This window comes from Tamandua tetradactyla, chromosome 25 (assembly GCF_023851605.1).
Source record: "Tamandua tetradactyla isolate mTamTet1 chromosome 25, mTamTet1.pri, whole genome shotgun sequence".
Lineage (NCBI taxonomy): Eukaryota > Metazoa > Chordata > Mammalia > Pilosa > Myrmecophagidae > Tamandua > Tamandua tetradactyla.
This window is the reverse complement of record NC_135351.1, coordinates 39,323,481-39,349,933: the sequence shown is the minus strand read 5'-3', so window position 1 is coordinate 39,349,933 and position 26,453 is coordinate 39,323,481. Positions and strand designations below refer to the sequence as shown.

General features: G+C 42.5%; 1 protein-coding gene and 1 long non-coding RNA gene across 4 annotated transcripts in view; one reads left to right on the top strand and one right to left on the bottom strand.

The window, feature by feature from the left end:
* Positions 1–4,161: 4,161 nt before the first annotated feature.
* Positions 4,162–11,764, bottom strand: LOC143669121 (uncharacterized). The gene is made up of 4 exons (XR_013168727.1): positions 11,621–11,764; positions 11,014–11,302; positions 4,496–4,894; positions 4,162–4,274 (listed from the first exon to the last, which is right to left on the bottom strand). It is a non-coding gene; the product is annotated as an uncharacterized LOC143669121 (long non-coding RNA).
* A 13,923-nt stretch (positions 11,765–25,687) lies between these two features.
* The window catches only part of TXLNB (taxilin beta), a 39,471-nt gene continuing 38,705 nt past the window's right edge, over positions 25,688–26,453 (top strand). The window contains exon 1 of one of the 3 annotated variants that reach the window (XM_077143319.1): positions 25,688–25,869. The gene's annotated coding sequence lies outside the window, so the exon portion shown is untranslated. The remainder of the gene's footprint in view (positions 25,870–26,453) is intronic. The other 2 variants (XM_077143321.1, XM_077143320.1) reach the window with 2 other exon arrangements.

Here is a 26,453-nt window from a genome sequence, read left to right as displayed (position 1 = left end):
TATGGAAGAGTTTTCAGAGTAGACTCTACATCCGTAGTCCTAGGCACCCCTTCCCCCACTCAGTCACACAGCATGCTGTGGCCCTTGGTCAAGAGGGTTAATCTTACAACCTTCGGCTTGGGGAACGGTGATGATCATTCTCTCTTTCTCTCCCTCCTTGGCTGGCCCCTTAGATGCACAGGCATAGGCATAGCCATGGTCAGAGGCCTGGTCTGGACCTCAGGACACCTTACAGTTTCCATCACCAAATGGAACACTCTGCATCTATGTTCTCTTGCAGCCCACAGAGTTCCCTCGAGGCTGGATTGTTGATTTACATTTGTCTAGCTCAATAATCCATTCAAGAGGTTTTGTGCAAAATAAAAAGATAGTCTGGCTTGGAGATAAGCCAAAGCCCATTTCGGCAAGCAGAACTGCTTGCCACTTTTACATAATATTCTCCAGCTTCTATTCATCAAGATTTCAAAAAGCATCAAGGCCACCTTGTCAACCAGCATTCTTGAGAAGGTGAGAGGGAGCACAGGGCCAGGCAGCTCCTCTAGATGCTGGAAGCTCACTTACTTGGCTCAGCTCTATTAAGTAGTTGGCTAATGTTTACATTATTATTTCATCAATCATTATATATTCATACTTATATGCATGTATGCAAATGAAATACATTTTGACAAGGGTCTGGTATTAAAACAGAATGACATTTTAGTTTCAAACACAAAAATATTAATATTTATTACAAAAAGACAAATAAATGTCCTTTTTAATATTAAAACAATTCTTCATCAGAAAGCTGAGTGATCTCAGCTTGGTCTGAAGGTTTCATAGTTGGAAGCAAGACAGAAAGGCTACACTTACCCTGCCAGCAAATTGCCTCTGCCAAGCTGAATTGTGAGCATAGGAATTTGTATTTAGGAGAGGTTCCTTCTGTTGTGGGAGGTGTCACTTCAGTTAGCACATAAAAGCCAAGAAGCTAATCACTTCCCTTGGGAAGGTTCTGGGAATGGGTAGAGCCAACAGAAGCAGTGCTTCAGCCTGAGATGTAAGTATTTTGGTTAATAATGTCAACGAATGTCCCAGGAGAGAGCTATGCATCTCTAAGGAAGATGCTTTTCCTTTGAGGAATTGGCCATTTCTCTTGGGGCAGCACAGGGCCTGGGTGGGGTGGGGGAAGATCTGGGGCCTGAGCCCTGGAGAGGAGCACAGGGTGTGCTGGCCCCTCCTCACCTGGAACCTGCCTGGCTTCTCCATCCACTCATCCCTTCTAATCTCGTGGGCTTCAGCTCAGATGTCCCCGCCACAGAGGAAACTTTCCTAACTACCCTGGGGTAGGTTTTCAAGGAAGCAAAGCAACTGGTTTTTAAAGGAACCACAAAGGTAATAATTTGTTTGGCACCGTTTAACATCTGCCCTCTTTTTTGGGCAGAAGTGCCATTTTTATGATCATCATTAGCCATTTGTGGCTCCCAGCAAAAGTCCAACAAGGATTTCCCGGCTTACTTATTAGGTTAAAAAGAAAAAAAGAAAGAAAGCATTTTGGTTTCTTCCACCAACATAAGCTTTATAAATGTTTGTAGCAAAGGAGCTCGCTAGAATGCTACCACCAATTCTGTTTGCAATATGCTTGCAGGTGTGCTTTTATATTTTCACTCATGTGGTCTAGAACCTTTGAGGGAATAGTTAAGAATTCTTCTTTACTAAGTGTGTAATTTGGACAAGAGGCAATGTTGACTGGATTTTTTGTACAAGGCAACATACAAGCACTCTTCTGGAGGAGGAGGGAGAGAGAAAAGACTCGAAAGGTTTATAATGCATCAAGGCAAGGAGCTAAGAGGAAAGGAAGGAGGAAAATGAACTGCGCTGCAGTGCACATCTAGAAAGCCCTGCAGTGTATGCTTTGTGTTTGTCCCATTCCAGGATCTAGTAGATAAACTGGTCTACCAGATCTGATTCTGGTACATTTAAGACCAGGAGAAGTCTACAGCTTGCCAACTGGATCCGAGGAACATGAAGAACCAGGTTTGGACCCAAGGAAGAAGTTAAGGAAGCCCAGGCAGAAGAGTCCTGGCCCAAAGATGCTTTAACGTGCTGCTGCAGAAACCTCTTCCCATCGTGTGGATGCTACTGGAAATGTTCCCCAACCCCCTCCCCCCAAGTATTCGGGGTTTCCTGCACCATTGCATGACTCCCCAGATTTAAAGTTCCACTTAGGGTGGGATTGGACAAGGCTAGGTACTTGTTTGCATCACAACTGTCGAGGAATCAGGAAACGGAGTGGAGACCCTACCCCCTTTACCATTCAAGGTGGTGGGCAGAGCCCTCCCACTCTCCCAGACTGATTCACTGGGGAATGAGGCTTGAAATGGAAAAAAAGAGTGGGATGCTGGGCAGCCAACAAAATGGCAAAGCACTTCCCCACTTGAGCTTCCTGATATCTAAGTGAGCCTCTCTTCCTTTAGTTACCTGTCAAAATAAGTGCTCCTAAAAAAATAAAATAAAATAAAGAATAAGTACTCCTGCATAAAATGATTCAATAACCCACTACATTGCCCAAACTTTACCCATCCCTCCAAAAGGAAATGAACCAAAGTTGCACTAGTGCTTCATTCAGCCCCAAACCCAAGCTCTCTCCCCCAGTGACAATGTGACCCTCTCTTGGTGCAACACAGCTATGGACTAACTTGTAAAGCAAAGCACCAATGCACCTCCCAAAGCATCTCTTTTTGGTGGGAAAGAGAACAAAGAAAAAGACAATGGAGAGGCTCTGGATGCCGCAACTGTAATCTCTTACAAGGCCTTTAGGATATTTCTGCATTCCTGCTTCCTACTTGGTCTTCCTGTGCTCTCGGATGGCATCTTCACCAGTCATCGGGCCCTTCCGGGGCAGGCTGCAGTGGTCTTCAACAGCACTGGCTAATGGGCAGGTAGTCTGAGGAGGCCTCCAGTGACTCCAGACTTCTTAGCAGCCACCATGCTCCCCTCCACCCCAGTCTTCCCCACCCATTTGCCCCTTTTTCCACAGCATCTCGAGCTCCAAAAAGCCAGGTATCAGATTTACAGGAATAGTAACAAAACCCGTGCCGCCCTGTGGGAGCACTGTTCCCTGGGTCCTAAAATCTCCAGGACAGCAGAGCTGAAATGTAAAGATGCATACACCTTGGGTCCCAGGCCCATGTGTTCTGGGTGATGGGGAGCAAGTTTGTGAGTACTTGTATGGATAGAATCAATTTATCAAATTAGTTCTTTAGGTGCTTATACAGGTCAATGATACACTTATTTCTTAAGCTTTGATAATTCCTGTACTTTGAAGATTTAAAAATCTTGGACTGGACATGCCACAGGTCTCAGCAGGCAGAGGTCTCGCCTGCCATGCCAGAGACCCTGGTTCGATACCCGGTGCCTGCCCATGCAAAAAAACAAAAAGGAAATCTTAGACTAAGTTTGATATTACCTTTACAAAGCCACTTGTTTGGCTTCCCAAAGGCCAAAATGATACCAAATTCATTTATGTGAACACCTGTGTAGAGGAGCAGAGCATAGTGTGGTGATCTTTAGAAATATTCATTGCTAAGACCACAAACTAATGGAAAATATTCTTCAAGTATAAACAGATCTATATAAGCTCTACTTAAGCTGGAAATTTTTAATTTCAATTTTTCACACTTAACTAACACTCAGTTCTTCATTCATAAAAGGCCTCTCACATCACATGTTAAAGTTTTGTAGCAATAGAGATTCTCTCTGAAGCTCATTATAAGGGAACGTAAATTATGAGGCATGTTCTACTAACTCTTAAAGGAGTTGTGAACATTTGCATGTGCCTGTGCTTGTTACATTACCATCCTCCCATAAAGCACACCTCCAGTGGATCCTGCTCGGGTGGGGTGCCCTCCCTCACTGACCCTCCCTCATTTGAGACATCAGCAAGTGCGATGCTGGCAGAGACTTGACAAGGGCTTGCACCCAGGGTTTTCCCTTCTTGAAATGGGGCCGCTGCATGTGCAGAAGCCTGGACTGGCCTCCGTGAAGAGGAAAGACCACAGGTGGGAGAAATCCAGTTATCCCTGTGGTTCCATCTGAGGACAGTGTCCCTCCAGCTGTCCCTCCCCTGGCGCAACCTGTGAGTGACTCACCTCCTGCAGTGGAACCCACAGCGGCTGTGTTAGACCCCTGAGTTTTGGGGTGATTTCTCACGCAGCACTGCACACCTGATAGGTGTTCTTAATACTGAACATTCTGTCACTCGAGAATGAATGGGAGCCAGGAGACTGTCCTGAAAACCTCTGGAAAAGCAACACAGCCACCCTTAGAAAAGTATGCTTCAGCCTCTTTTGAGGCTTAATTGAAAAGGCACAAGCTCAACTAGAATACAGTATCAGAGACAATAACTCCAAAATATTCCTTTCGCTCAGTCGAATTCATGATTTAATTGGTAAATATTCATTGTACACCAGTAGGTGCTATCCCCACCCCACCCCCAGTCTGTCTCATTTAATTCTTTTACCAGTGACATGGATGAAGACGCAGCAGGCAGGTTCATTGAAGTGTGCAGATGGCACACGCTGGGAATAGAAAACGCCCCCTGAGAGAACGGTGATTCCACAACGTCACAGCAAATTGGAACAATGAGTCAAATCTATCAGCTTGATGGAGCGGCAAGACCAGTACTTGGGGTTCAAAGCAGCCAGCACAGAACTGGGGAATCATCTTTAAAACATGTCACGTTACAACAATCACAACCACAATGGGATGTGGAGATCTGAGGTAGCCACGAGCACGGCAGGAGTTGGGCGTGACGCGGCTGTCGTCAAAGTGCAGCTCCGGAGAGCCTCAGTGGTCCCGCTGCCGTCTGCTCTGCAAGATCCACGCCACCACAGATGGTTCTGGGCCTCAGCCCCAAACTCTAGGAGAGACAAGGACAAACGAGAGGAAGAGCAGGCTGAGGCTCTTTGCCATGTGAGCTGTCATGAGGATGTGGTTTGAAATATCTTACTCCAGGTGCCTGTCTGGCTCCAGGTGTCAGATACTCAGCCAGGGTCCTGTCTCAGCCACGTGGCATTTGAGCTCAGCTGCTGGCAGGCTCAGCTCCAGGAAGCACAACCTTTCCCAGGCCATGTCAAGGCCAGTGTCCCTGAAGCTGGACTGTTACCACCTGCAAACATGCTCTGGAGCAACCATCAGAAGCTTCTGGGAAAACTCTCCCTCTACTTCTACTCCATTCTGAGGTGGTTTCGGGAAGAGACTGCCAAATGGCGTCCAGTAGTCCTGGACAGAGAAACCGAACGTTTCTCTGTTCTCCCTGAAGAAGAGGTCGCCATGAAGCAAATCCTGCTACAACTTTGGGGACCTCATTTATTTGGTCATAAATATTCACAGAGTACTGACTCCAGGCCACGTCCTGTGATGAGAACCTTCAAATAAATATGCCATCTTTGTTCCCAAGGAATGCACATTGTAGTGAAACATGACAAAATGCTACACTCGGGGCTATTTTTCTTGATAGATCTTATAGTTCCCTTCTTGGCACAAATACTAATAAATCATCCGGATTGTTTTAAATTTGTCCATACTTAGTTCTAAATCTTCTGGGGATTCAGAGATGCATATGTTGCAAGGAAGGAAGTTCCCTTCCTAATTGATTGAGGTTATTTCCCACCAGAAATTTGGACCGATGGGAGAATTGTATCCCTTCCCAAGACCTGCTCATATATGCAAAACTTTATTGTTATGTTAACAATTCCACAAAGTTGATGGAAATTACTATCCAGCCCACTTCCCTGGAATCACATTATTCACGATACTCAATTCTTCTATCTACCCTAGAAATCTACAGCTCCTCTCCAGGGCAAGCCATGACCCAAGATATGTAAATATAGTTCTCTTTAGACTCTGCAAATTTATAAATTGAAAACATCACAAAATATATGGATGTATTTCCCATTTGATTTTTTTCTCTCATGCTTGAGATTTCGTTTGATGATCAGCTCACAGACATTATGAAACAATTTGTAAACAATTCTTAATGCAAGTACTGAAAATTGAAAAATCCATATTGTTATCCATTTTAAAAATATTTTCCAGTAGCTTTCGATCTTAAAATTTAGAGGCAAATTATCCTTAAATAAATACCTAAAGTGCCAATACTTTAAAGAATTATAAGCTAATTTCTCTCCAGTTTATGATCTAATATTATGCACATCACGTGCTCAAGATATCCAATGTTTCACAACACATTGAAAAGGGAAAACAGAGCTGTCACTATAAAAGATTCCACAGTTCTAATAGAAGCAGAACAGGAAGGAGGCTTTTTATGACACAATTCTGCTAAAAAACAAAGTAAGTAATTTAAAATATTTAAAGCCCTGTTAAATACAAGAGGACTTCAGATTGCTGTTTAGTGCTGCTTCACGTTGCAGCTTTGAGGCTGCACTCCTACAGCCTAAGGAGAGTTGAGTTGGCCTGTAAGAGAGTCAGTCACCTCTTTATACAGAACATTTGCACTAAAACAAGAAAAGCACCTACCTAATTATGTTTCGTTTTGTTTTTAAATGGCTTGATCTGGGATTTTCTCCTTTAAACTGTGTTTCTGGAGCTATCAAGAAACTCACATTTACGAAAGAGTTGATATGAGTACCTGCAGACTTTTTAGAAGAAACTTCCGTGCTGCCCCCTTCCCCCACCCCCCACCCCACCCCCAGGAGACTGGCTGCTGACAGCTGTGCTTCTGGCTTTGATCATGGGTGTTTGGTGTTTCTGCTTTCTGTAGGGGTCTCCACGGTGTTTCTTGGTTAGCCACTTGGCCCTGTTTTTATTTTGCTTACCTTTGCTCTCTGGTTTCCATTTATTTTTGCCTAAAGATCTGTCCAATCCTGTTGCCTTTTGTAGCTTTTTCAATCTTTGCACAAGCAGATTTGTCTGACAACCTTTACTCATCCTCTCTTGAGCTCTCCTTTAAAGCTTCCTCGGTCAGCTGAACCAATGCCCTTTTGTGCATCATAGTGGGATTAGACTTTTTTATCTACCTTTAAAGACATCTGGACTCGAAAGAATACACAAGTATATTCTTTCCTATTTGTACCATTTGACTCCAGGATACTGAAAACCATATGCAATTGGATTTTGGAGACTTCTCGTGGCATTTGTCACATTTGCAGTCACAAGTTACACAGTCTTTTTACTGACTTGCCCACCTCGTGTCAGAAAATGCCTTCTAACTGATGTATTCAGCTGTACCTAATTTCTACATTCTTTTTAGATTTTCAAATGAGCTAATGACGCCAAATACAAAGCAAGCCCCTGCAGTGGTAAATTCTAGTTCCCTCACTTTCTTTTCAAAAACTTCACATTATCTCTTTTTCTTTTTGTTCATCATTATGGAATTATGTTTTTTTAATAGATTAAATGTATTCTAATTGACTAGATTGTTTACTATAATTTTTAATGTCTCAAGTTTGCCAGCTTCCTTTAGGCAAGTTCTTATGTCTTTTTTTTTTTTTAATTTTTTTTATTAATCAAAAAAAAGAAAAGAAATTAATACAACATTTAGAAATCATTCCATTCTACACATGCACTCAGTAATTCTTAGTATCATCACATAGATGTATGATCATCATTTCTTAGTACATTTGCATCGATTTAGGAAAAGAACTAGCAAAACAGCAGAAAAAGATATAGAATGTTAATATAGAGAAAAGAATTAAAATAATAATACTAATAATATATATATATATATAAAGGAAAAAGAAAAAAACAAAAACAAAAGATACAAACACACAAACAAACAAACAAAAAACCATATTTCAGGTGCAGCTTCATTCAGTGTTCCAACCTAGTTACATTACACTTAGGTATTATTGTGCTGTCCATTTTTGAGTTTTTGTATCTAGTCCTGTTGCACAGTCTGTATCCCTTCAGCTCCAATTACCCATTATCTTACCCTGTTTCTAACTCCTGCTGGTCTCTGTTACCAATGATATATTCCAAGCTGATTCTCGAATGTCGGTTCCCATCAGTGGGACCATACAGTATTTGTCCTTTAGTTTTGGGCTAGACTCACTCAGCATAATGTTCTCTAGGTCCATCCATGTTATTACATGCTTCATAAGTTTAGTCTGTCTTAAAGCTGCATAATATTCCATTGTAGGTATACGCCACAGTTTGTTTAGCCACTCGTCTGTTGATGGACATTTTGGCTGTTTCCATCTCTTTGCAATTGTAGATAATGCTGCTATAAACACTGGTGTGCAAATGTCCGTCTGTGTCTTTGCCCTTAAGTCCTTTGAGTAGATACCTAGCAGTGGTATTGCTGGGTCGTAATCCATTCTGCCATTCTATGTCTTTTGATTGGGAAATTCAGTCCATTAACTTTTAGTGTTATTACTGTTTGGATAATATTTTCCTCTACCATTTTGGCTTTTGTATTATATATATCATATCTGATTTTCCTTCTTTCTACACTTTACTCCATACCTCTCTCTTCTGTCTTTTCGTATCTGACTCTAGTGCTCCCTTTAGTATTTCTTGCAGAGCTGGTCTCTTGGTCACAAATTCTCTCAGTGACTTTTTGTCTATAAATGTTTTAATTTCTCCTTCATTTTTGAAGGACAATTTTGCTGGATATAGGAGTCTTGGTTGGCAGTTTTTCTCTTTTAGTAATTTAAATATATCATCCCACTGTCTTCTAGCTTCCATGGTTTCTGCTGAGAAATCTACACATAGTCTTATTGGGTTTCCCTTGTATGTGACAGATTGTTTTTCTCTTGCTGCTTTCAAGATCCTCTCTTTCTCTTTGACCTCTGACATTCTAACTAGTAAGTGTCTTGGAGAATGCCTATTTGGGTCTAATCTCTTTGGGGTGTGCTGCACTTCTTGGATCTGTAATTTTAGGTCTTTCATAAGAGTTGGGAAATTTTCAGTGATAATTTCTTCCATTAGTTTTTCTCCTCCTTTTCCCTTCTCTTCTCCTTCTGGGACACCCACAACACGTATATTTGTGCGCTTCATATTGTCATTCAGTTCCCTGATTCCCTGCTCAAGTTTTTCCATTCTTTTCCCTATAGTTTCTGTTTCTTTTTGGAATTCAGATGTTCCATCCTCCAGTTCACTAATTGTAGCTTCTGTCTCTTTAGATCTACCATTGTAGGTATCCATTGTTTTTTCCATTTTTTCTTCTTTGTCCTTCACTCCCACAAGTTCTGTGATTTGTTTTTTCAGATTTTCTATTTCTTCTTTTTGTTCAGCCCATGTCTTCTTCATGTCCTCCCTCAATTTATTGATTTGGTTTTTGAAGAGTTTTTCCATTTCTGTTCGTATATTCAGCATTAGTTGTCTCAGCTCCTGTATCTCATTTGAACTATTGGTTTGTTCCTTTGACTGGGCCATATCTTCAATTTTCCGAGCGTCATCCATTATTTTCTGCTGGTGTCTGGGCATTTGATCAGATTTCCCTGGGTGTGGGACCCAGCTGGTTGAAAGGTTTTTCTGTGGAATCTCTGGGCTCTGTTTTTCTTTTCCTGCCCAGTAGGTGGCGCTCATGGCGGTTGTTTGTCTGCGGGGCAGTCGGCCCGGGAAACCGCGCGTGGAGGCGGGGGTCGCTGGCCGCGGCTTGGGGGAGTGCCGGTCCAAATTGCCCAGCTGGCCCGAGACGCCAAGCGTGACGGGAGGGCCCCGCTATCCAATGTTCCCAGTCAGACCGGGGAGCCACGTGCGTTGAGGGGACCACAGTCACCAGCCGCCCCGGCCGGGAAAACACACGCCCCTCGGGTATCTCACCGCAGCGGATTCTCCCTGCCCGTTCAGCTGTTCCAGAATGGGGTACGCTGTCTTTTTGGTCTCTGTCGTGACTCCGGGAGCTGTTTCGTATTGTTTCTGTTTCTTTAGTTGCTTTTCTGGAGGAGGAACTAAGACCCGCGCGTCTTACTAAGCCGCCATCTTCTCCGGAAGTCCCAGAATCTGGGATTCTTAAGGAACCCTTCACGGTGTCTGGTCTCACCTCCCCACCTCCAGGCCTGGCCTGGCAGCAAGCAGTATCTTGTTCAAAGTCTAAACAAGTTCAAACTCTTGTTCAAACGGCAACCCCTCCCAGGCCAGATCTCCTTGGAATTGTCCTCAATTTACCTATGCCAAATTGTGTGCTCTTGGCCAGGTCTTTCCCTTGCCTGAGTCCTCTTATGTCTTTTTGACATGACTTTATAAATCTTTGAAAGCTTTCTTGCTTTCCAGCACAAGATGATCCAAGCTACCTTTTACCTTTCTGAGTCAGGCATAGACTTGAGACATTTCTCCAAAGATCCTTGGTTTCCTGTATTGAAAAATTAGGAAACCCAAAACTGGGCTCTAGTGTGCAACATGGGGAAATACTATTCTTAGGTTATTTCAATGTCAAAGCTACACAACTTTTTCTTTTAAAGTTTATATTGATATTTCTAATTCTCTTTTCAAAGTGCCATGTTTCTACTGAGATTCCATAACTGTAGCATCTTTTCTCTTATACTAGATGTCTTTGTTACTAACAAAAAATTTAGAATACTTACTTTCCTTAACTGACTATGAGTTCAAACATACCCACTTCAGTATCAATGTGAACAATACAATTTTTAATGAAGCTCAACATTTTTTTGCAGTTACTTTTGTTTTTAGGAGGGATCCCACAAAGGGTGCCATTTTAGTCTCCTGGCTGCTCAAGCAAACACCATGCAATGAGTCCACTTAAACGATGGGAATTTATTAACTCATGATTTTGAGGTTGAGCAGTCGAAATCAAGTCATAATCAAAGCAATACTTTCTTCCCAAAGACTGGCGTCTGGAGCTGGCTGCTGGTGACCCTTGGTCCTGGGCCCCTCTGTCACACGACAATGCCTGTGGCAGCCTCTCCTGGGCTCTGCCTTCTCTTCCCAGTTCCACTGACCTGCAGCTTCTTGCTTCCAGTGGTTTTCTCTCTCCCTGTTTGAGTTTCATTCACTTATAAAGGGCTCTAGGAATAGGATTCAGATCCATCCTGCTTGAGTTGGGCCACACCTTACCTGAAGGTAAGTCCTGCTGACAGTGGCTCACATCTAGAAGAATGACCAAAAACATGGTTATCTGATGCACACACAGCTCCAAACCTCCACAGGTGCGTGCTCCAGTTCCTTGTTGTGGGCCAGTACTTCAGCCTTCATTCTTCCTGCTTATTTGGCAGATGGCTTGTTTCACTCATTTCTATTGGCTTTGCGTCTGAGGTCTTTGACACGCTCACAGCTGTCAGTTCTGCATTTTCAGAAGGTGGAGGCCTTGGGCTGCCACTCCTTTCTTGGTGCTAAAGTTCAGCTTCTAGAATACAGTCCAAAAATTAGTCCAGTCCACATTGAGAAGACAGAAAGAGTTTCAATTCATCAATACCTGGCCTGTCCACCTGCCTTACTGAATAGTTAAAAGTACAAATTAATTTATACGAGTTGGTGGTTGGCAAATAAATTCTGCCCTCTCTTTTGTAATTTCTATTTCAATGCTCAGTTAAATTTTTGCTCTTCTAATCTCTGTCATCATCTTAAAAAATTTTAAATGGAACTTTCTCCCTTGCCAGAGCTATAAGCACTTCCTTTTGCATTTCCTCATTCCTCTGGGAGCATACATCATGGAATGCCTTACTTGAATTTTAGATCCTAAGTGACTCTGCCATTTATTATTATTTCCATCCAGTGCCAGGTCAGTTACAAAGTGTTTCATTTTCTGCAAGAAGATCAAGAAAATACTTTGACTTAACTGAAAGTCTCTCCTTTGACTCATGATCTAAAATTCACATATTTTGAATGTATCATCTGTTAAATTTTCATTTATCAAACTCACATATGTACTTAATCTAATTACAGATGACACTACTATAGAACTCTAATTTCTCAGAAGTCTTTGGATAAATAAAAATATTGATTATTTTAATATTTTATGAATTCAGATTTCCAAAAGAGCACTTTAGAATATCAGAAAATATGCAGAATTTATCAAAATAACGCTGTTCAATAGAAATATTATGTCCATTTAAATAAAGTAATTGTATATTTTGATTTTAGTGTTTAATGCAGAAATCCAAATTTGCCTCAATGATCTTTCCAGACTAAAACAGAATTTCCCAGTTTTGTTAAGTAATAGGTGTTGTTGCTACCTTTTGAAATTTAACAGATTTTTTTCTATCAAAATTTCCCAATTTTGGATACAGTCATTGCAAACATAGAATTTACAAATACTGAGCCATTGCTCCAGGGGCAATGCAGGGTTATGTTCCTGAAAGCCTCCGGTCACTGAGTTTTCCTCAACTGTCAATACATGGCCTTGTTTTCGGTGTGCGTCTATTTAAAGACACCTTATTTCATATGCATTGTTGATTCATTAACATGGAACTCACAGCACTGTAACTCACGCCTGGATGACACTCATCTCACACACACATATTTTCTCCATAAGGCAAGTTGCAGCCTTCTTGTGGTCAGGAACAATGGACAGCAGTTCAGCACTACACCTGGGGGTGGGGCACTTTAAACTGCAAAATCACCAACAGAAAGCACATGAATGTGGAAAACGCAACACTAAATAGGCTGCAAAAAGGACCCTTGTTTGCAGTGTGAGAGCTGCAACAGGGGGCGCAGAGCATTGGCTCATTTGACTCAGTTAGGGACATGACTCACTATTTTCACCACTACACCTGTGTGTGCAATTGGCCATGTAAACACCATGGATATTGATTTGGGGGCTGCAAATAAGTTTTAGGGAGCAAGCAAATTAGCAAACGTAGAGTGCATCATTAATGAGGAGAAACTGTAGCTACATTTTCTCCACGGAGGTCCTCCAGGATGTAGGCTTTTGCACTTGACAGCACTTAAATATTTGAGAGGATTCCCCTGCGTATTCCCCTCGTGTTTATACAGACTTTGCAACCTCTCCTGGGGTTGCAAACAATTGGGACTTTGTTTTCCCCACAGATCCCGTGCCTTCATCTGGCCACAGTTTCTGGCCATCGAGGCTCCAGGCTGAGTCTAGACCCATGAAGTTGCACAGCCCCAGGGGCTCCACTGTATGTGTTTCATTTGAATGGTATCCCTGGAGTTAGGAAACAAGGACGCTCTGCCAGGATCCATTTGGAGAAAACAACAATTTTGGGATCACAACTGCTCTGATTTCAAATGTATACAGAGTGAGGACAATAAAATGCCTTAAAGATGAAGACAAGTGGGGTGCCTCTTCACGATCCTGAACTAAGGAGTACAGTAAGTGTAGTCCAGGGGCCAGTCGGTCCTATGTGAGATCTTAGGAGCTGGAAAGGCTTTCGAGGGTAGCTAGGAGGTCAGGCAGGCTCAGTCAGTGGCTATCACTAAGACAGAGAAGCTTGCTTAGTCTGGACTGAGCTCGGCCTACGCATCTCTACCCCAAGGAAGGGAGGGAAGGAGACATAACCAGGAAGATAAAAAAGGAAGCCATCAGGTGCGCGGGTTGTTCAGTGGTAGAATGCATGAGACTCAGGTTCAATTCCCGGCCCACAGACTTAGGATTTAGAAATTAGGTCCAAACTCTTTGATAGAACTGTGCCGAAAGAAGGAAGAAGAGTACCTACCTGCTAGTAACTACACTAGTGTGATCCCCCACCCTGCTGCTTAACACATCAAAATGTCAGCTTTCCAGTCAACACGGCCCACCCCAAAACCCCTTCTGGGAATTGCCTGTGATCAGTGGGGAGGAGGAGCCTCCTAAGAACCCAGGTAGGGGTAGAAGACCTCATGCTTCTTAAGACAAGCCTCAAAACAGCTCATGACATTAAACAGAGAAGAGAAAGATGGGCCTGGTGGTCTTTCATTTACAAACCTCAGAAAGGCTATTTAAAAGAGGTTCCTTTCTCAAATCGTTGAAAGGAGTCACAGTGTGTATACAGCAAAACACAATGGAGCTATTATTTTTGGAGACTATTTCTTTCTATGCCTTTTGACAAAGGTGCTGTCTTATTTGGAAGGGCGGATTTTTTCATCAGATATCTTCTCTCTGAGGTATGGCAAGGTTGTCCTGGAAAGAACCTCTGAGTCCAAGATGGTGAGAAGTTGATTGTGACATCTCCCCAAGCCAAGGTTCTGCAGAACCTACAGTCACAATCAATCCCCTTGACAAGGAAGAATGGGAAGGGGGAAGGAGGGAAGAAATGGCTCTGACAGGAGATCCCAGCCCAGAAGTGTGGGTGGCTTTGTAACCTCAAAGTTGGGACCATCAGCAGTTGTCATTCAATCTATCTGCATCACAGCCTCCTGGCCCTTAAGGAATTAATGTCAGTGTCTTGTATCCAGAGTTCTTTCAAATGTAACATAGCTGCCAAGTTTCTGGTAGGGAACATGAGCCAAAGGAAGTTGGACACTACAATCCCTTAGGGTTTGGAGGTTAATATTTCAACATCAGTAGGACTTCTCAGCTCATCTGCAACCACAAGCAAAGACTCTACCACAAGGAGCAGCCTGGACCTCAGCTGGGAGGACAGGTGATGACACATTTTAGATAGGACCCAGAGGATAAACAACTCCATGCTTCGGCCATGTGGTTTTCGGGATAACTTGCCAGTGGGCAAGGGTTGGGATAGTGGAGGCTTTCTGGAGAAACTTCAGTTACTGAAACCCAAGGCTGCAGTGGGAACCCAGCTCCACCCTCAGTGGACCTGCTCTGGATGGAAAAGCAGCACACAGCTTCACTCTCCTGGAAGAGAATGGAAGGGTGGCAAGAGGGCTCTTCAAAGACGGAAAGTCTTACTACAATAAGACAGATATATTCTGGCCTTCTTTGAAGAAAGCATTGGCATGAGCCATATCTCCCTTGTGGAATAATGCATGCAGCTAAATCATGATTTTGATTAAATAAAGCATCAGTGTAAGGGAGCTTTGCATGTAATATATCTACATTTTTTAAGAAGAAATTCATGATTAAATTGTTATCGTGAAAAAAAAATGTATGTGTAGTCAAATAAGGCTACTCAAGAAGTAGAACTCTTCTCAAGGAAATTGTACCACCCAATATTTATGCAAATTTAAAACTATTCAATTCATGAAAGCTAGTCCATTTTACACTTCATGAGAAATATTGCTTGTTGGCCTAAACCTAGCTTCTGCCTTTGCTGGAAATCAATATAACCAAATTCCATTCAAAGGGTGTGAGTTATACTTTTCACTTCTAAGACCAACTTTCCACAAGCAGCACAAATTAAAGAGGTGTCACTGAATGTGCTGGCTTGAAACTGTTATGCCCCCCAGAAAAGTCACGTTTTTCTAATCCATTTGTGTGGGTGCAGACCTATTGTGGGTGGGACCTTTTGATTAGGCTGTGTCCATGGAGATGTGACCCACCCAATTCAAGATGGATTTAATCCTCTTTGCTGGAGTCCTCTGTGAGAGGATAAAAAGACAGTAAAAGCTGGAGAGAGCCCAGAGATATTTAGAGAGAGAAAAGAAATGCCCAGAGACATTTTGGAGAGAGCTATTACAGAGAGGCTTAGAAAGGGACAGAAATTCCCCAAGAGACGCAACAAAGAACCCACAGAAGCCCAGAGACATTTTGGAGAGAAGGACAAGCAGACGCCACCATGTGCGGTCACATGTGACAGAGGAACCCAAGATGCCAGCACACTTTCCCCAGAGAAATTATCTTCCTCTTGATGCCTTAATTTGGACATTTTCATGGACTTAGGGCTATAAATGTGTAATCTAATAAATCCCCTTTATAAAAGCCAATCCATTTCTGGTATATTGTATTCCAACAGCATTAGCAAATTGAAACACCATAGAAATGAAATATTGTCACTCAATGGATGGTTTTCTATTTAGACCAATACAAAATCATCTGTTTGGCTACAGGCCCATTTTCTCATTCTAGAAACACAGTGATGACGTCTGCTGAGTAGGTGCACTGTTCTCATGAAAGTCAAGTTTGTTATACACACTGACCAAGAGACGATCAACAGATTCTCAGACACGAACTTGGTTCTGAACAACAACAGTCTTAAAATGCTATTAGCATAGAGAATATTAAGTATCATTTCCCAGGTGGAATTTATACACATTATTGGGACTAGTTAATACAGATTATGTACTCTTTTAGAACACATTTATTCTGTTAGTCATATCACAACCATATAAATAGGCAATTTCAGGGAGCAGGAAATTGAGATTGGAGATAAACAAGCCAAGTAAGATGGATCTGGAGTGATTTGAAGGCATATGTTCTTAATGATAACATGATCTGCTTCCCTGCAGCCTGCAGTAGAAATGTATAGACTCAAACCTGCAAAGTCTCCCATCAGTGCCTCTCAGGAAGTCACTGAAGGGCATGTTCCAACAAATGAGGAAGTAAACCAAGAAAGAGGAAGACTGGGAGCAAGGAAAGAGAAGAGAGGAGAAGGGAATTCCCGGAATGGCAGTGGGGGACCTGCCAGGGCCCCAGCTGTGTGAGAGGCTGGGACAGCCAGAGGCCTGGTAAGCCAGGGCTCGGGGGGGAGCCGGGGTTTGTGGGGAGGGGGTGATATCTCCATGAAATTACTAGAAGGTATAAAGTGTCTGACAGTTGATCTTGAGGAATGTTGTACAGAGAAGCATTTTACAGAGATTTTTGGACAGTTTGGGAAGACAAACTGTTCTCAAGACTAAGCAAATGAAAATAAATGGCTATCATTAACTCCAGGAAAATCAGAAAGTTGCACAAGAATGAAACTACATTATCACCGTACTCTACTTGGTTTAGCCTTGAACATTAATTCAATAAGGAAAGCATTGACAGTGGATTAAAAATTGAAATTTAATTTTAGTGGGAAAATGAGGAGAGGGAAAAGGAGTGCAGAGAATTAAAATCCTCAACCATCGCATGTGAAGAAAATAGACAATGTCAAAAATTGATGAGTTAGCCAACAGGAATATGGGCATTTTTTCACACATGAGAAGGTAAATCCCAGAGGAAATATCTACAATTGTTGAAAGTTATTTCTTCTGGGGAGCATGACAAAGTTGGAGGAAGAGGGGTCAGGAGGCCAGGGACTATTGTTTCTTATAATAAACCTTCTTGTAATACAGCATTGTTTGACTTTTAAAGTGGTTTTCTTATAATATTTGTATAAAAATGAAAATATTTTCATAAAATTATTTTGTGCTTCACAATATTGCAAAAACTTAGAAGTGTATTTTGTGTCTCATAAGGCTGATTTCATCATAAAACACTGAACTCTTACTAACTTGTCTTCTTCATTTACTACCCCAATTCTTTGGGTCCCTAGCAAGGTCCAGAGGAATTCTTGGGAGCCACAAGTTTGGGTGCACATGTATGTTCATTTCCATTATAATCAAAAATGGATAAGCCTATTCTGGGCCATCTGGATAGCCTCCAGCTAACAATCATTTTGGTGCCTTTAGTGGGCAAACACTGGTGTGTATCCAAGTAGCACTACTTCAATAATTGCAGGCAAATGAGAAAGGACAGTAAATGATGCCTTAGCATCAAATGAAGGCCAAGTGAAATCATCACAGGCCATATGAGTGAAACTTCTGCAATAATTTGAACGGACTAAGTATTGAAGAAATTGAGTCATTTCACAAAGCACATTGTAGAAGAGAACCATGAACTCAAAAGTAGCAGTCAGTACTACATTCATGTTGCAAATAGCAATTTAGTTTCAGCAAAACATTCTCTGTCACATAAAATTAATGATGTTAATTTGCATTGTGTTTATTGGCTTTGTGTGGTCATCTATAATTTATATTGTATAAGAACTGTAGGCATTGTAAGCAAATTTGCAGCTCCAGAAGAGAAAAGAAGTTGTATGCATAAGAAATCTATACTTATTTTCATATTAGTACATGTGATGGTTAGGTTCTGGGGTCAACTTAGCCAAGTGATGGTGCCCAGTTGTTTACAAGGATATTTTGTGGCTGGTTGATAAACTGAAGGCTGGAATATTAAATCATTAATTATTCAGTAGATTGCATCTGTGGCTGATAACATCTGCAGTCAACTAAGGCATGTCTCCTGCAATGAGATAATCCAATCCTTTGAAGACTTTTATGAAAGAAAAGAGACCCCTTCACTGCTTCTTCAGCCAGTGAGCTCCTCCTGGGAAGTTCATCCAGACCCACCAGCCTCACAGCCTTCCCTACAGATTTTGGACTCTTCTATTCCTGTGGTTGCATGAGACACCTTTATAAATCTCATATTTACAGATCTCTCCTGTTGGTTCTGTTTCTCTAGAGAACCCTGGCAAACACAGTACATATAGGTTTAAATGATAAAGTAATTTCGTTCAATAATGGGTTTTTTTTAATCCTTTAAATGGAACTTAACACTATTTAACTTATTCCTTTAAAAGAACCAGTATAGTACTTAAGTTTGTAAAACACACTCTGCTAAGTATTTGCTGAGCGATTTGTTTGGGGTAATTGGCTACCATCCAGTATGGAATACCCTGTCCATCAGAGTTTCAGAACAAGCAGTAGAATTCCATTATTTTCAACCGATTTCCATTGCTCTGTGTCCCAAGACTCTCTAATATAATGACTGGCCACCACCACTTGAAATAGAGAAAATAGGAAAATAATTTGGGCCCAAACATATATCCATCCACTGACACGCCTTTCCAGTTCCAACAATTAAGACTTTTCTCTTTCAGGACTACAGATTTGTTTATAATCAGTGCATTATATGCCTGAGCAGTTGAGGCAGGATTTTCATGTCTCATTAGCTGGTAGAGTCATTTTCTCATTGACATCTGAACTGAAAGAAACAAAAATGCGTTCCCCAAACAGCAGCATTTAAAGGGTCAGGTAAGCAACTGCTTAATTACACAGAGAATTTTAAAAGACCTGAATTCTCCTGTCAATTCACCTCTCCAATTTAACACCCCTTAACCCTCTCCCCACCATTGGCCTCAATATTCACAAAAGCTTACTGGAAGGTAGAACCGTAATTATGTGATGCTTGAAATTTTAGTGTTTCCCTCAAAAAATATATATATATACTGTTTTAGTTTGGTAAAGCTGATGAAATGCAATATACCATAAATGAGTTGACTTTAACATTAGGGACTTATTAGCTTACAGTTTACATTTCTGGTCCTTGAAAACAGGCTGCTGGCATCTGGGATACCTCTGTCATATGGAAAGGCACATGGTCAGCTCTGCTGGCCTTCGTTCCAGATTTTGTTGCTTCCAGCTTTTCCCTGATTAGATTAGCTCATTTGTGGGAAATGCACCCTTAGTTGATGATAGATTTAATCAGCCAGACTGATGATTTAATAAACCAGCCTTCGGTTTATCAACCAGCCACAAAATATCTTTGCAGCAACAGTTAAGCCAGTGCTTGCCTGACCAGACAACTGGGCACCATCACCTGGCCAAGTTGACACCAGAACCTAACCAGCACAGTGTGGCACATTTGTTAAAATTGATGAACCAATATTATTATAATTATATTAGGGTTCACTCTGGGTTTTTTTTTTTTTATTTTGTTGTGGCACCATACATGCACCATAAAATTTCCTATCTTATCCACTTTAAGTGTACATCTCAGTGATCTTAATTGCATTCTCAATGTTATACTTCATCAAAGTTATCCTCTACCAAGATTGACACATTGCCTCAAAAGAAACTGTACCCCTTAAGCACTGACTCACATTTCTTCTCCATTTGCATCCCTGGTGACCTGTAAACTATTTTCTATCTATGAATTCACATATTCTAGTTATTTCACATAAGAGAAGTCATACAAAATCTGTACTCTTGTATTAGACTAATCTCATTCATGATAATGTCTCCAAGATTCATGGCATAGCATGTATACATACTTCATTCCTTTTATGGCTGAATAATCCATTACATATGCCACACTTGATGGGTTGCTGCGATCTTCTGGCAATTATGATTAATTCTATGAATATTGGTTTGTAAATCTGTTTGAATCCCCATTTTTTTATTCGCTTGGGTATATACTTAGAAATGCAATAGTAGGGTCATATGGAAGTTCTGTACTCAACTCTTTGAGGAAAGACCAAACTATTTTCCACAACAGCTGCACTTTTCTACATTCCTACCAACAATATACCAGAAGGGTTCTTACTTCTCTGTATCCTTGCCACACTTGTTGTTTTCCATTTTTAAAAAGCTAATTAGCTTTTCTGGTTGCATCCTTATCTTGATTTGCATTTCCCGATGGCTAATGACGTGGACCACCATTACATGTATTCACTATCCATTTGTTTTATCTCAGAGAAATGTCTATAAATGTGGTTGTGCCACTTTATTTTTGTCATTTTGTTGCTGGGTTGTAGGAGTTCTTTGTATGTACTGGATAAAAGATCCTTTTCAGATGTGTGGTTTCTAAATATTTTCTCACATTCTGTAGGTTGTCTTTTCACATTCCTTATAATGTCTAATGTACAAAACTATTGATTTTGAAGTTCAGAATCTTTGTTTTGATGACTTCCATTATAAAGTCTAGGAATCCATTGTCTAGTACAGGGTCCTGAAGATGTTTCCCTATGTTCTCCTTTAAGAGTTTTATAGCACTCATTTGGTTCATTGATCCATTTTGAGTCACTATATTTGTGTGTGAAGCAGGGATCCACTTTCATTCTTTTGTGGATCCAGTTATATTCTTTTGCAGTTGTCCATTTTTCCCAGCACCTGGGAAAAGACTGCTCTTTCATTTGAGTTGACTTGGCACCCTTGTCAAAAATCAATTTGCCTTATGGGCTTACTAATAGGAACTAGTTATAATTAGAGATTTTGGGCAAAAGATGCTTAAGGAGTACAGGTTGTTTAACAAAGTTGATTGTAAATCTTCAGCAATGGATAGCTCAATACTATGTGATAGTAGCGCAATACTGTAAATGTAATTAACAATGCTGACTGAATGTGGTTGAAAGAGGAAGGCTAATGTCAAGTATGTCACTAGAAGGAAAGCTAGAGGATAAAACCTGGGACAGTATAACGTAGTGAAACCTTTAGTGGATGATGACTGTGGTTAATTGTAAAAATATGAGAAAGTTCTTACATGAACTAGAACAAACGTACATCACCATTACAAGGTGTTAATAATATAGTGGTATATGGAAAAAAGGTTAACAGTTAACAGTAACATTGTAATATTCTTTCATTAATTATAACAAAGTCACGATATCAAAGCTGAACATCAATGAAAGCGGGGTATTAAGGGTATGGAATTTTTTTTCAGAAGAAATGGGAATAGTCTCACATTGATTGTGGTGGTGAATGCATAACTATGTAATTATACCAAGAGCCATTGATTGTACACTTAGGATGGATTGTATGGTATGCGAATAAAAAAAACATTAAAAAGTCAATTTGCACCATAAAAATTCAATCAGTTTTCAAATTCAATTGCCTCTTAAATATACTTCTTATTTATAGTTTGACTTTTTAATCAGGATCCCAGTAGCATTCATGAGATGTGACTTGTTGAAATGTCTTTCATGTCTTTTTCCATCTCTAGCTCTCCTCTCTCTTTTTTTCCTTGCAATTTACTTACTGAGGTAACCAGGTGGTTTATCCTATAGGGTTTCCCACAGACTGGATTTTGCTGAATGCACCCCTGGGGTGGATGTTAACATGTTCCCCTGTCTTCTGGGTGTCCTGAGAATTGGTAGTTAGATCCAGAGGCTTGACTGGATTTGGGGGTGATTCTGGAGAAAGACAGCATCATCGGGAGAGGTGTGCTATTCCACCAGGAGGACATAAAGCCTCTGGCCACTGTCTTTAGGACGTTAGCCCCCTTCGATGCTCAGGGCCTACACCTACTCATTCATAAGTGCTCAGAATGTGCTACTCCGATTCTATCCTCACACCCTCATTTATTCGTGGGACAACGTCTGAAAAGGGAGAGATGTTACCCCGTTTGGCGGGGTGAATAGTAGCAAACCCCCACCCCTTAAAACACTCAAGTTCACCTGGAACGTCGTTTGGAATTAGAGTCTTTGCAGGTATAATTAGGTATGGTGCGGTCATACTGGATTAGAGTAGACCCCAAACCAGTGACTGGTGTCTCTACAAGGAGGAAGACACGTGAGAACAACCAGGCACAACCAATCATCCTCGTACAGGAAAGGCAGGATTGTACCTGATTCTTCCCCTGGATCTACCAGTTTTCAAAGTAATGAGGTAGTTCACCAACTCCTCCAACAATGAGCATTTTATAAATTTATCATTATGAACCTTATGAATTAAATTTAAGCATCTATGATTTCTTCTTTTTAAAATTTAACCCGTAGGCATTTTTAATTTTCCTGAATTGACTTTGTCCAAAAACAGTTGCTCACCATTGGCAGAAGTTGTTGTCACTGTTCTTAGCTGCAAAGGGCTTGCGTGGAACAGGAACTAAGACGAGATCACGAAGAGGCCCTGGCTTTTGGCAAGTGGGTCACTGGTCTCCCACAAGGACACATTTCCTTAAGTTGATGGGGGGCAGATGCAGAGGTTTGCAGTGATGGAAAATAGAGGCAAATGGCATCAATGCTCCTTATATAATTTTGGTGATGAAGTGAATAAGCAATAATGTTTAGTGTTTCTATGTGCAAGGGTCATTTATTCCTCATGACAACCTTAAAAAGGGGGGTATTAATTTCTCAGAGCTGCTATAACAAAAGTACCACTAACTGGTGACTTAAAACAACAGAAATTTATTGGCTCACATTTCTGGAGGCCGGAAATCCTAAATCAAGGTGTTAACAGGGCCATGTTCCCTCTGAGACCTCCAAAGAGGATGCTTTCATTGCCTCTTCCTGGTTTCAGGTGGCCCCAGGCATTGCTTGGCTTGCGGCAGCTACATCCAGTCCACCTCCACCTTTACATGGTTGTCTTCGCACTTGGGTCTTGTGTGTCTCTTCTCCCTTCTTCTAAGGACACAAGTTATTGAGGTATGGCTGGAATCAGGATGGTGGCTGGCAGAGCAAAGGGCAAATATCCAGAAGCATCAGGCCTCAAGGGGAAAGAACAGCCTGAGAAGAACAGCCATAAACGGCATCTGGTGGAGCCAACCGACCCTGCCGGAGGGATCATCTACCATCATGCATCCACAGATGCGGGGAAAGGAGGGGCAGTGGAATAGTTAATAAACATTAAAAAGGAACAAAAGTGTGTGAAAGGTCGGGGCCTCTCTCTTCTCATCCCTCTTTTCTGGTGAGCTTGCCCACATGTCCTCTCACCCACATTCTCAGTAAATGTCCTACCTGCTTGCTCTATGCTATGCTGTGCCCTTGGGTCCTTCCTCGCAGCAAAGCCATGAACCTAGGAAGCTGAGCCCTGCTACAGTATTGGATTTCGGGCCCACCCCACTCCAGTAGGACTCATGTCAATTATTTCCATCTGCAATGACCTGATTTCCACACAAGATTGCAGCCACAGTTTCTGAGGGTTCAACATGTCTTTTTAGGGAATACAGTTCAACCCATCACAGGAGGAGCTAACTTCATCCCTGTTTGCTGGATGGCAAAGATGAGACACACAGGTTAAGTCACCCGCGCTGGTCCACACAGCTGGTACATGGTCAAAGCACACTCCGAACCCAGGCCGCTGGGCTGCTCTGTCCGCCGGCCCGACACTGCAGGGCAACCACACACAAGACAGGAATTTAAAAGGAAGGGATTTCTACATGTGCTTTCTCTTCAAGATAAAGGAGATTTAATCCTATTTGTGGATAAAGCCAAGAGGCCAGGAAAAGAGAATAATTGAGTAATGGAATTTAGAGGGAAAAAGGATTGGGCAAACTGCTAAGAGAATAGGATTAAGAACATAATTCTCATCCCAACTGCTTGAAGCAACAGGATGCTCCCCAGAACCCACTGTCTTGGCTCTTGTGTCCTATGCTGTCTAGTATGGGTGGGTGCTGCTGGCTGCATCTGGCCACCCCACCCCCACCCCCGTCCAAGGCATGCTTAGGTGAAATTGTGATAAACTGTGTATGTGAAATACATACCAGAGTTCAAAGACTTAGCACCAAAAAAAAAAAAAAACAGAATGTAAGATATAATAATGATGTTTATATTAATTATATGTTAAGATGAATATTTTTAAAATTATATTGGGTTAAACAAAATATTATGAATAATTTCAGCTGTGTCTGTTAACCTTTTTTAAATGTAGCTACTAAAAAAACATGAAATGACGTAGCTGGCCCCTGTCCACGACTGGTATTGTGTTTCACTTGGACGGAGCAACTCTAGATGACACACATCCACCCTGGGTCTACAAGACGGTGCCAAGTGGACACTGCCCCTCCCGCCTCACCTCCTGCTGTAGGCTCAGTCCTCTCCTTCTTCCTCGGGGCTTCTGAGCAGTCACTTCAGGTCCAGGGCACGGGAGGGAGTGGAGAAGGGGGCACGGAGAAGGGGAAAGCGCCCGCCCCTCTCGATAAACAGAACTTCCTACTGATGAGATTGGCCACCTCTTGGGATGGCTCCAGTGCGCTATTTCTCTGCAGTATTCTTTCCCTTTTCCTCCCCTTCTCCAAGAACCGTTTCTGTTCTCCCAGGGTGTTTGGACCAGCAAGAAAGGGGCAGAGAAGAGTGGACTGCATTTGAGAGTGGACTGCATTCGTTTCACTTTGCTGCTATAACAATTAATCCCAAACTCTGTGGCTTAAAATAACACATATCTGAGATTCCACTGTTCTGGCGGTCAGACCTAGGGCACGTTTCCTTGGTTTGGAGTCAGGGTGTGGACAGGGCTGGGTTCCTGCTGGAGCCTCGGTCCCTTGCCTCGTCCAGCTTCTGGAGGCTTCCTGCACGCCATGCCTTGAGTCCCACCCTTAACACCCGTTGTCACCTCTGGCCTCCTCCCTGGTCCCCTCTTTCACCTGGAAGGAGCCCTATGGTTACATCAGGTCCAATCTGGGTGAGTCAGGAGACTCCCCTGTTTAACGTAATCAATCCACGAACTCCCTTGGTCTGCACAAGGCAGCACGGTCACGGGCTCAGGGATTTGGACATGGGCCTCCCGGGACCAGCATCCTCGCTTCCACGGGGGTGTCGCTGCCTCCGGCCCGGCTGGTCAGGCTCTGCCTCAGACCAGTGCAGACACGTGATCCAGGAACCACGGGATGGGGTCTGGAGAGAGGCATTTGATGGGGAGTGGGGAGGAGGGTCTTTCTGTGAGGAGGACTGAGGAGGACACCCCCGGGAGGAGCTGCTGCGGGAGGAGGGACACGCAGGCAGCAAGTGACAGGCGAGCAGTTCCCTGAGTGCGGCCTGCGGCCGGAGGCCACGCGGATCACCACCGGGGCTCCAACCATGGGCCAGCCCTCCAAACACCAAGTAAACTTTTATTACAAATGTTGCCAAGAAACCAGACAATAACATCAGAAATAAAGTGCTCCCAGCACTGGACCCGAACTAGATTGGACTCCTTCTTGTTAGGCCGCTGTTCCCCTTTTTCCAGAATTCCTGTAAGAAACTCGGCACTAATTAGACTTGCCACACTGGAAGTATACCAAGAAATAAGAAAAACTGCTCTCCGCGCCCAAGATCAGCAATGGTGAGAAGCTGCGCCTGCAAACGGGCTGCTGCCGACTCACGGTTTACATTTTTTAAAAGGACAAATCGTGGAGGAGGGTCTGATAAGCTCTCCCAGCTGCTGAACTCCTGCCGGAGCTTGGGTGCCCTTGTCTCTTGCTGTGTCACGCCGCCTTCCCTCCCCTGCCGGCTCTGGCCCACTGCCTGTGTGTGTGCGTGTGTGTGTGTGTGCGCGCGCACTGGCGTGTTTGTCTATGTGGTCTGTTTCCCCTGTGAGAACCCGGCCTGCCTGTCTCCTGCTGTCCCTGCTGCTCTGACTTGTTCTTTGCTGCCTCTTTCCTCTCCTCCCTTCTCTCTTTGCTCAGCTCCTAGCCTGCCGGTGAGTATGACAACCACCCCCCGAGGCCTACGAGAAGAGGTAGGGTGCGGTTTGTGGTGTTGAAAACATGCAACTTTGAGATCGAAGTGAGCTGTTGAAGAACTTTCCACTGCTTTGTTTGTAAGTGAAATGCGTTGCTTAGGAAGGAGTGCGTAGAACCTGCTGAGACCTCTAGTGCAAGCACAGGATTCTCTCTTTCAGAGGAGGGAGGACAATAAAGTTTATACAAAATAAAATTTAGAAATAGCTTTTGCTGAAAAACTAGCGAGGACAGAAAGGGACAGTTTAAAAAGGAACAGAGCTCCTTGGACTTTTTCTTCCCCTCTTGTTGATTTATCTGGAGGCTGCTCCTAGGAACTGAGCTGTCCTGTGGCTCACAAGGACGCTGTCATTCTGCTTTAAAGTGCATGTGGAGCGGGAATTGGAAGGATAGCCATGGAATTAAGTATAAAAACCATCGGTGGTCAGGGCATCTGATAAATACAGCGCAAATCGAATGCAGAGAACTTGTATCTGCACTAACCATACTAACACGCCTTTCAGTTGGCTTTAAACCCATCACTTTGAAGTTCGGTCTACTTTCA